Source organism: Oryctolagus cuniculus, chromosome 7 (genome assembly GCF_964237555.1).
Source record: "Oryctolagus cuniculus chromosome 7, mOryCun1.1, whole genome shotgun sequence".
In the NCBI taxonomy this organism is placed as follows: domain Eukaryota; kingdom Metazoa; phylum Chordata; class Mammalia; order Lagomorpha; family Leporidae; genus Oryctolagus; species Oryctolagus cuniculus.
The window spans coordinates 28170326-28181521 of NC_091438.1; positions in this window are offsets into that span (position 1 = coordinate 28170326).

An 11196-nucleotide genomic window follows, 5' to 3' on the forward strand; every position below is an offset into this window, starting at 1 on the left:
ATGATCTTTGAGAAATTAATGTTTTGTCAAAAATGTTTATGATTAAATTTTAAAAATTAATACTTATATGCTAGAAATAATGATACATGATGAAAATATCTTCCTATTTTGTGTGGCGGAAGGGCTGGAGATATGGCAGAATATTTTCTCAGAGTCAATTTCCAGAGAACACTTCGAATCAAAATAAGCAGCATCACCAATTTCTTCCTAAAGAGGGCCGAATTCTTGCTTAAATAAAGATACAAACGCCACAGCGCCATTCAAGGCCCACCACTGATTACCATTCTAGATTTGTGGATCCTATGGTTTAAACTCTGGGTTTGCACATAACTTCTTGTCGCTCAAGTACCTCCTCAGCATCTTCCCTCTCTCATGTCACCCACCTTCTCTGCCCTCCTCCTATCTGCTGGCCTTCCACACCCACAGCAATTTCCATCATGAAAAAAAATTACTTGGGGCTGACATTGTGACATCGTGTGTTAAGCTGCCACCCGCAGTGGCAGCATCCCATATGGGCACCTGTTTGAGTCCCTGCTACTCTATGTCTGATACAGATCCCTGCCAATACACCTGGGAATGTTACAGGGACTCAAGTGCTTGGGTCCCTGCATCCATGTGGGAGACCCAGATGAAGCTCCTGGCTTTGGATTGGCCCAGCTCTGGTAGTTGCAGACATTTGGAGTGAACCAGCGGATGGAAGATCTCTCTCTATCTCTTTCTTTCTCTCTTCGTCCCTCCTTCTCTCTATGTAACTCTATCTTTCAGAAAAATAAAATAAATGTTTTAAAAAAATTACTTGTCTGGCCAAATGCTACCTCCTCCATACTGACTGTACCATTTGCTAGCTAGGTAATTCACTTCAATTTTTTGAAATCCCAAAGCAATTCACAGTCAGTACCATAGCAAAGGGAAAATGTTCTATTATGCAGTATAGTCCTTGCTTGTACTTTTCTTTATCTCTTCTATCAGACTATAAGCTGCTTAAATTTTTGAAAAAAAATAAAACTTATTTAGTTTACTTATTTGCATGGGAGAGAGAGAAAGAGGGTAGAGAGGGATAGAGAGAGAGAGTCTGAAAAACAGGTCATCAGAAAATCTGATTGCTTTCTTTCCTGAATAATGATGGCAAAGATGAAAATAACAGTAGCAGCTGGTGCTTATTGATAACTTGTTTTAGTCAGTGTTCCAATCATGTGACGCATGTTGGTCACTAGTACCTGGGGTTTGGGTGCTATTATGATCTTTCTTTTACTGGCAGGGAACCGAGGCAGAGAGGGAATGTTGTACAGGATGCAACTGAGAGGGCCCAGATTAAAGCCAGGCAGGCTGTCTCCAGGGCCCTCACTCCTAATTTCTTTGCAAACATCTCACCCATTTCAGCCTTGACCTAAGTATTCCAAATAAATGAAGTCTCATGCGGGCACCTCCTTTTCCAGTTAATGAAAATATTCATGGCCTCTCTTTAAAAGACCGCATGTGTGGCAGTTACCAGCAGTGAGTGAAACTTTGGCCATCCTCAAAGAAAGCCACAGTGTCTGGTTGATAAAAGCCATAATTTACTTGAGCTGCTCTGGGACTGGACCCCTTAAAGAAAATGCAGGCAGACACTTGGCAACTGGGCTCTCCCAGACGCTCAAGCGCGGGGTTGTGTTGGTGTTGGCAGTGGGGGACGATTTGCTTCCTCCCTGTTTCATGAACTGTCACATCAGCCTCTTTGATCCTCCAAGGGTCTCAAGTGTGCCAAAATCATTATTCCACGTTATTGCTCTGTTTCAGATAATTGCCAGAGAAAATGCTAAGGTTGGTAATGACCAAGGTAGGGAAATATGGCTCCTTGCATGGTATAACATTTATATATTACATACTCAAAAAGGCTCCAGAGTGGAGGCATTGCTTATTTTTATTGTCCCAAAGCCATGAAAGGAAAAAAAGGGAATGAACAGAAATTGATACATCTGGAACATGAGCCAGGCATGATTTACTCACATTTTTACCTGACCTGAAATTGCTTATTTAGAAAAAAGAAACGTTATAAAGCCTCAGGAAAATGTCATGAATCAGAGCCAACATGATTTCACATTGGGGCTCCATAAACTGTGTGCTTTTTTTTTTTTTTTTTTAAGCAAAGAAAATGTCCAAGAAAATCAAATTGAGCCAAAGGTAGCCCTGCCACCATGACCATCACCATAGCAACAGTTGCATAGCTGGCTGCCTTCTGATGACACAGCATGGAAACCCCAAATACTCTGACCGTAAACCTGCTGGGTCTTTATAGGCCGCCCTTACTACAGACAGAAAGACAGAAAGTGAGCACTGATTTGGGAAAATAACAGACAACAGACAATGGACTTGCCCTTTAGGTTACTGGCTCGAAAATTGCTATGGGCTAACCACATAGTACATTACTGAAACACATGACTACAGGAAGTCAAGAGACAGAGAAATAGTTGATTAAAGCCTTCTATCCTACTTTAATGGTTCCCTTACCTTGTTTGTTCTTGGCACCTTGTAAGTAATGTGAACACAGTTTTGAAGCAATTAGATAATAAACGCTATTCTTATAGCTACCAGCTGTAAGATACTTTAGAAACCATCAATTTTTTAAAATTAACTGAACTCCAGACTTCATTTAGTTTTCATCTGTTTTTCCATTAATGCCCACTTTCTGTTCCAGGATTCAATCTAGGGCAGGATACTGCACGTAGTTATCATGTCTCTCCAGTCTCCCTGTCTCCTATGATCTCTTACTTTCTCAAACTTTCTTTTTCTCTCTCTTTCTTCCTCTCTCTCTCTTTCTTCATTTTTCCTTTCTCTCTCTCTCTCTTTCTCAACTTTGACAATCAGGAGGAATGCCAGCAAAGTATCCTGAGGAATGTCTTCCAATCTGAGTTTGTCTGATGTCTTTTTCATAGTTATACTGGGGTTATAGGTTTTGAGGAAGATCACAGAGGTGAAATGTCTTTCTTGTCACATCATATTGAGGGTGCATGGTAACTTTAGGACATCATTGGTAATATTAACCCTTATCATTTGTTTTATGTCATCTTTACCAGATTTCTCCAGTGTGAAGTTACTATTTTTCCTTTCCATACTCTACTGTTTGGGAATAAGTCACTATACCCTAGCCCATTCTCAGAGTCTGTATAGAAGAGAGTTCCCTTTTTGGAAGGGGAGATCTGTAGGTATTTCTGGGAATTCTTCTGTACAGAATGTTTGACTCTTTTCATTTTGTATTCACTCATTTATTTACATTGGCTCTTACTCATGATAGTTATCTTACATTTAAAGTTATAATCTAATGCTATGTTATGTATTTTGTTGAACAAATTTCTCCAACTCTGCCCGTTGGGAACTCCTTTAGATTAGCCTTTGTGTTCCTTTGATTCATCCCCACTCATTTGTTAAACATTCCCTTTCATTTCTACTACAAGATGCTTCAGGCTCATCTATTTAACCTGCCCAAGCCCCAGCACCAGTTATTTCTTCAAGGATTCTTGGTTATTTTTATTTGAAGAATGGTGTCTAGAGACTAAGGAAATCATGAATTTCTTGATTCTCCTTCTTTTATCGAATAAAGACACTGAAGTGCAGATAGCGAACATAGACTATCTGATATATTATCTGATGTTGAGTTAATGCTATGCATAGTCTGACATCTAGTTCAATGGTCTTTCTTATACTTCTGTCTTTGTTATATTTCTATGCTTTCCTAGCTCTCCTGTGTGCCCCTTAAAGGTAGGAAGTATGCTTTCTACTCTTTGCAAAGTAGCCATTGTGCCTTAGATGGTGCTGAGCATAGAAAATAAGTACACGAATCAGCTCTCTGAGGCAACCTCTTCTCCAGCTTCATCTTTATTTGACAAGGTCAGACAGTTTTTAATTCCTACTCTAGACTATTGCAATTTCCACTAACAGTGATTTCCTCTTCCTTAATCTTTCCTACTCACCATTGCAAGATCAAGGATAAAATTGCAGAGTTTTGATAATCTCTTATTTAACTTTCATTTTAGTAGAAAAAAATTAAATTGCCAACATTCAAAATTATTCACTTTTTAAATTCTCCCGGATCTTGAACAGACTCTATGATTATCTTAGCAAATAGTGCTTATCATATGTTGCTCAGAAAGGAAGGAGCCTCAGACATAATCTCTCCTAGTTTTCTTGTCTTCTATCACTAATCCCATCTTTGTCTTCTATCAACCTTACCTTTTTCCTTCCTGTTCCAAAATCAGTATGTCTACTGTTTTTGTAGGTTTTAACTAGTGTTGTTGAATCTAACTTCTCTAGAATAGTGCCCTATTAGTTATTACTTCTGAAATTTACATTTCTAATCTCTTTTCTATTGTCTGATTTTGTTGAATATGTTTATAGACTGAATTATTTCCATTCTAAAACAAGACAAAACAAAACTTCCCTTAGCCTTTCTTCTTTACATCATGCTATTTCTACTTCCATTCATCCATATTACTCAAAAGAAAAGTCTCCAGTCTCCAATCACAGCATTTCCTGTCCTGTGCACAAATAATTAACTGATCCTACCTGGATTTAGATTCCCTTATTCTTTTTTTTTTTTTTTTTTTTTTGACAGGCAGAGTTAGACAGTGAGAGAGAGAGACAGAGAGAAAGGTCTTCCTTTTCTGTTGGTTCACGCCCCAAATGGCTGCTACAGCCAGTGCACTGCGCCAATCTGAAGCCAGGAGCCAGGTGCTTCCTCCTGGTCTCCCATGCGGGTGCAGGGCCCAAGCACTTGGGCCATCCTCCACTGCCTTCCCGGGCCACAGCAGAGAGCTGGACTGGAAGAGGAGCAATGGGGGCAGAATCCAGCGCCCCAGCTGGGACTAGAACCGGGGTGCCGGCACCACAGGCGGAGGATTAGCCAAGTGAGCTGCTGCGCTGGCCTAGATTCCCTTATTCTAATTAACTCTTTTCAATATTCCTAAAATGTCATAGTGGCCTGTTAAATGATTTGTTTTTCTATCACTCATGCTCCTGGTAAGAAACAGTACATTCAAATGGTATAATTTCAATAAAATGGATCTTAGTGAAGCAAAGTAATTATTTAGGGAGGTAAAAGGAGCTGACCAGGGGTGCTGAGTTCCAGGGATCAGCAGAAGCTGGATAGCAAGTGAGGAGGAGTGGTCCCAGAAATAGGCAAGAGCTATAGCAGCCTGATATAGCTCTGTTTTCCACAGAGGAAGATCAGCCTCAGTGAAAAACGTAGCTCAGCATGGAGCTGGAGGGAAGAAACATCTTTGCTTTTCTGTTCTCTTTTCCTTTGATATCCTGCTGATAACTGTCGCTGGGTAACCCTACCTTAAGACAGAGGCCAGCCGGTGCTGCGGCTCACTAGGCTAATCCTCCGCCTTGCGGCGCTGGCACACCGGGTTCTAGTCCCGGTCGGGGCGCCGGATTCTGTCCTGGTTGCCCCTCTTCCAGGCCAGCTCTCTGCTGTGGCCAGGGAGTGCAGTGGAGGATGGCCCAAGTGCTTGGGCCCTGCACCCACATGGGAGACCAGGATAAGTACCTGGCTCCTGCCATCGGATCAGCGCGGTGCGCCGGCCACAGCGCGCCGGCCATGGCGGCCATTGGAGGGTGAACCAACGGCAAAAGGAAGACCTTTCTCTCTGTCTCTCTCTCTCACTGTCCACTCTGCCTGTCAAATAAAAAAAATAAAATAAAAATTAAAAAAAAAAAGACAGAGGCCAAGGAGGGTCAGGGAAAGCAGTTTGTGGAGGTCAGCCTTCTATGGGGAGAGCAGTGCAGAGAAGGGTGGGTAATAGAGGGAAGACGTGTGCGGTGGAGCGGCGAAGGGAGAAAAGCCAGCATAGTTACTTACCTTGCTTAGCATTTAGGAAGGTTTTTCTGCTACTGAGGTATCTAATGCTATCCTGGTTTCTTTCTGTGAAAAATACAAATGAGCACCTACTATGCTGAGAGGGCTGTGGCAGAAACACGAGAAGCAGTGGTGTAAGGACAAGTGCTCTCTCTTCCTTCAGGAACGTTCTATTCCTTTCCAGTCGCCTCCACCAGTTCTCCTGTTCTCTCTCTCTCTGCTGTTGGCATCCCTCCGAATTATCTCCTGAGGCCTCTCCTCTCTCTGGGAGCTCTATTCACCCACAAAACTTTAGTTCTCCTGTGTGTTCAAGGACTTTCAAATCCATATTCTAAACTCAAACTATCCAGCTTGTTAGCAAGAGATTCAAGGACTTGAACTGCTTGTTAGTCAAGGATTCAAGACTTCTATACACAGGCCTGAATTCTGTTCTTACTGTCTCTTATAGTCTCTGTGCTTCTCCCTTCCACCAAAAAAAAAAAAAAAAAAAAAAAAAAAAAAAAAATCCAAGTATGGATTCTTTCTGTTTTGTTGTGCTTTAATCTGTTTTTTTTTTTTTTCCCATGATGTATCACAAGCACCTGTAATAGTATCTGGCATATGATGGACACTCAATAAATAAATATTGAATAGTAACTGAATTGCTTCCAGTAAAATTAGGTAACTCTCTACTCCCTGAACATATGACCTCACTTATCCCACAGGATTTTCTTCCATCGTCTCTATCTGTAATCCAACTTCTTCCAAGACCCAACTCAAATATGCTCTGTATGTGCTCTCTTAGATATCTCTCATCAAAATTAATCCATTCTTCATCTGTTCTGACAGTGCATCTTATTTATGTTTTTGTTTCAGCACCACTATGATGCTATACAGAATAGTTAGATGTATGTGTTTCTTTCTAAATTCTTATTTATTTATTTATTTTTTCATTTTCCATTTGAAAGGTGGAAAGAACCAGACCAGATGGAGAGGAGAGAAAGCGTGAGAGCAAGAGATAGAGACAGAGACAGACAGAGAGAAAGATCTTTCATCTGCTGTTTCATTCCCCCCAAATACCCAAAACAGCTGGGGCAGGCCTGGCTGAAGGCAGGAGCCTGAAACTCAATCCAGATCTGCCGAGTGAGTGGCAGGGACCCACTGTGCCACCACCTACAGCCTCCCACAGAACACATGAGCGGGGAGCTGGAAGCTTGGACTCCACCTCAGCACTCTGATATGGGATGCAGGCATTGTACTCACTGTGCCCATGCAGGTCTCCAGATGTGTGTATTTGTTTTCTCCTCCCACAACCCCATAGTTACCTAGGATACCTCGTTCATTGTTATTCCTCTATATCTCCAAAGAGCCTAACAAAGCGCTCTGCTGAATTTAAGAGGAACGTTTAAAATATGTAATATCTCTGTATGTTAAAATCTCATTTCTTTTCAGGAAAGTGAGGGATTATTGCTTCCTTAAAGCTGTAGCATCAGAGAGTTGTCAGGAGGTATAGCTGAAAAGCTTATGTGAGATGGCACCTATGGTATGAACTCCTGGCTCTGTAGTCCACAAGCCCTCGTTTTAGAATAGCCTTCTGAATCTAAAACACCATGACGCCACACAACCTATCTGCTCTGTGACATTTATTCGGCTGAGGCTCAATGAACTCAGTTATGCTGAGGGGAAGCCACCTTGATCCAGCTCTCTACCCTTGTGAAAACTGACGATTGCAGGAAAAAAATGATCCAAGAATGGAGTAAATCACAAGAACCAGAATAAGTTTCTGACTAATATATAAGTATTAAACATGTCCATCTAAGTCTATATGGAGATAGCTGAGGCTTGTTTGTCATGATTCAGGCTGGACCTATTTTTGAATCTATTTATCATACCCCATGTGTTAGAGATCAACAGCCAAGTCCAGGTTGGGCTTCAGCAATCCTAGCCTGGCTCTCTTTGCTATTCTCTCACTAACATATGGTGAGGATCAGGCTTCCACTTCTCTTTTTATGTTTTTTGGTCTTGGCTCCTGATCTACAGTGGGTGGCTGTAAAGACTAGAATGCACATGTTGCTTCTGGAACTTCAACATACAAATTAACTCCTCTGACTTGTAGAAGATAAAAATCTCCCACTTCCTTCAGCTTCTAATAAGTTAGAAATTAGGAGAAGTGTGGCTTCTCAAAGACAATTGTAAAACTCCAATTTAAAAACTGGATGGATGGAGAGTGTGATATCATACTGCCTAACTATTTGCCAAACCCATTTACTTTTCTTCCTGGACATGCAGTTACTGTGTATTTTCCAGCCTCTATTAAATCCATGTCATGTGACTGATTTTAACTAGCAGACTCCAAGTGGAAGGGATCTGTACTACTTCATTGTCTGTTCCATAAAAATTTCCTGTATTTCAAACTTCATGAATTTTCCCTTGCACAGCTTGATATACATGAACACGGTAACTTGAAGACACATGTTGAAGGTGGCAGAAGCATCTTTCTTGTCCTTGAATCACAACGTAGAGCAGAACTGGCCTGTGATTACAAACACTCGTCTCAGAATTTATGTAGGGGGTATAGCAGTTGGCATTACCTCCATAGGTTAGGGGAGAATTAAAGGGGAATGTTAAGAAAGAAAGCAATGGTATAAATGGTATGAAGATTTTAATAGAGTGATATATAATAGATCTTCTTCTGTATTAGCTGACATCTTTGGAGTCAAAGATGGAAAGTAAGATTAGTGTTTATTAACTTTCGCTAGGCCTTACTACTCATGGCCAACAATGTGGGAAGGCAAACTCAACACTATAAACATACGTTCACAACTCTAAGGTAATGCATTGTAACCTAAACACAACAAGGGTACTCCAATGCACAACAAGGGTAATGCATTGTAATCTAAACACAACAAGGATACTTCAAAAATGTCCTGAAAAGATCCAATCAAAAGATAGATTTATTTGCTGCAAAAATATTTGAAATCTGTGCATACAGCGATTTTTCACAAAGTTCATGGCAAATGTACATTATGAAAAAACAATGGATGGGTTTCAAAAATTTTTTGCACCAAAATAAACTTATCTTTCGATTCATTTGTCCATGAACTTTTTGAAATACTTTCCTATCTAAGAAAGAAATATTTCTCAAAAAAAATGAATTCCAGAAATACATTTTTGTCATCACAAATTCTGGTCTTTTGTTATTGTGAGAAGCAGTTTAACTCTTTACAGTCACTTTGACTCAATCATCTCCTTTTTTGAAAGGCGGTCTCTCCGGTTATATTTAGGTTTTGGAAAAGTTAGCTTAAAGGGATACACTGTTTTAAGATTTACGGGGAGCCGGCGCCGTGGCTCAATAGGCTAATCCTCCACCTTGCGGCGCCGGCACACCGGGTTCTAGTCCCGGTTGGGGCGCCGGATTCTGTCCCGGTTGCCCCTCTTCCAGGCCAGCTCTCTGCTATGGCCAGGGAGTGCAGTGGAGGATGGCCCAGGTGCTTGGGCCCTGCACCCCATGGGAGACCAGGAAAAGCACCTGGCTCCTGGCTCCTGCCAGGATCAGCGCGGTGCGCCGGCTGCAGCGGCGGCCATTGGAGGGTGAACCAGCGGCAAAGGAAGACCTTTCTCTCTCTGTCTCTCTCTCTCACTGTCCACTCTGCCTGTCTAAAAAAAAAAAAAAAAAAAAAAAAAAGATTTACGGGATGCTTCTATTTCCCAGGAGATACAAAAGTACTTAAAACTTAACTAACAGACTTCCCATACTCTAAACAAGGAAGATTCCATAATGCCATGATTGGCTCTGAATTGCACATTATCATCAGCATCCTTTTATACTACCATATTTTTTTCTAAAATGATAAGGTCTAATTTTGTGCATGACACTCATTGAAGTTTTTATTTTTCCCTTTGCAAAGTTATCTGGAGATTGCTAATGAAAATTAACAGAGAGATATTCTGACAGCAGTAGATACACAAGCTAGGAGTCGAAACTTTACACAATAGTTTGAGATGAAATCTACTGAAATCAATATAATTCATGAGATAAAATATAAAAATCAATATAGATTATTGGCCAAGATTTTTAGTCTCTCTGGAAAAGTATATATATTTGCTTAGTTCTACTAATTAGACTGGCATGTCCAACATTTGTTTGGAATTGTACCAATATCAAAACATTTAGTTTTTCTTAAATGTCTCATAGTTAAAAACTGAAAACAAGAACCAAAAAAATGCATTTCCAATAAAGATGGAACTTTGAAGTCACATTTTAAAGTTCTTTGCCTTGTGTGTGCCTACCATCCACAAGAAGGTAGAGCCACTCTTAATACAATTAAAAAATGTTTAAATGCATGTAAAGATCTGATAAAGAGCAAAAAACAAAGCAATAAAGAAAGAAAGCAGCCTACAGCCCGCTGAGTTCTGGGACCAGAAACAGTCAAAAAGAAATTTGACTCCATCAAGGTAATGGAGAACATAAAATGTCCCACAAACAGCAAACGATGAGAGCCAGACTCACTGCGAGAAATAAGAGGCTGCATAAATCCTGTGGCAGGGAAGAAAATAAACTAAAAACCCCAGGTAAATAAAGGAAATAAAAACTTCCATCCAAGGTGAATTTACAGAGTGAAATTCTGCAGCACATGAAAGACCAATATTTAGCAGCCAACATATTCAGTAAGCAAGTGGTGAATTCACTTTCAACTAGATGACTATAATAGAACAATGTAAAAATGACCTTTAAATAGTATATCAAAAGTTCTCAAATGGGGCTGGCGCTGTGGCATAGTGGGTAAAGCCACTACCTGCGATGCTGGCATCCCATATGGGCACCAGTTCAATCCCAGCTTCTCCACTTCCAATCCAGCTCTCTGCCATTGTCTGGGAAAGCAGTGGAAGATGACCCAAGTGCTTGGGACCCTGTACCTGAGTAGGAGACCTGAAACAAGCTCCTGGCTCCTGGATTTGGATTGGCCCAGCCTTTGAGGCCACTGGGGAGTGAACCAGCGGATGCAAGACCTCTCTCTTGCTCTCTCTCTCTGCCTCTGCCTCTCTGTAACCTTGCCTTTCTAATAAATAAATAAATCTTTTAAAAAAGTTCTCATATAACAAAAATACTAGTAGCTTTATAATACAGAACAGTCATAAAATAAAACCCAAGTGATGTGGCTCAAGGACAGATGAATATAAAAAAAATAAGGAAATTGAATTATTAGTGTTGAAAATATAATAATTAGAACAAAATACAAAAGCATGGATATCTCACATGAGTATGAAAGAAAATTAGTGAAATGGAAGATAGTATTTAGGAAATCCCCTGAAAGTGACACAGAAATATCATGAAATGATATTTGAAGATGTAAGGAGAAATAAAGGACACATTTAGATACTTA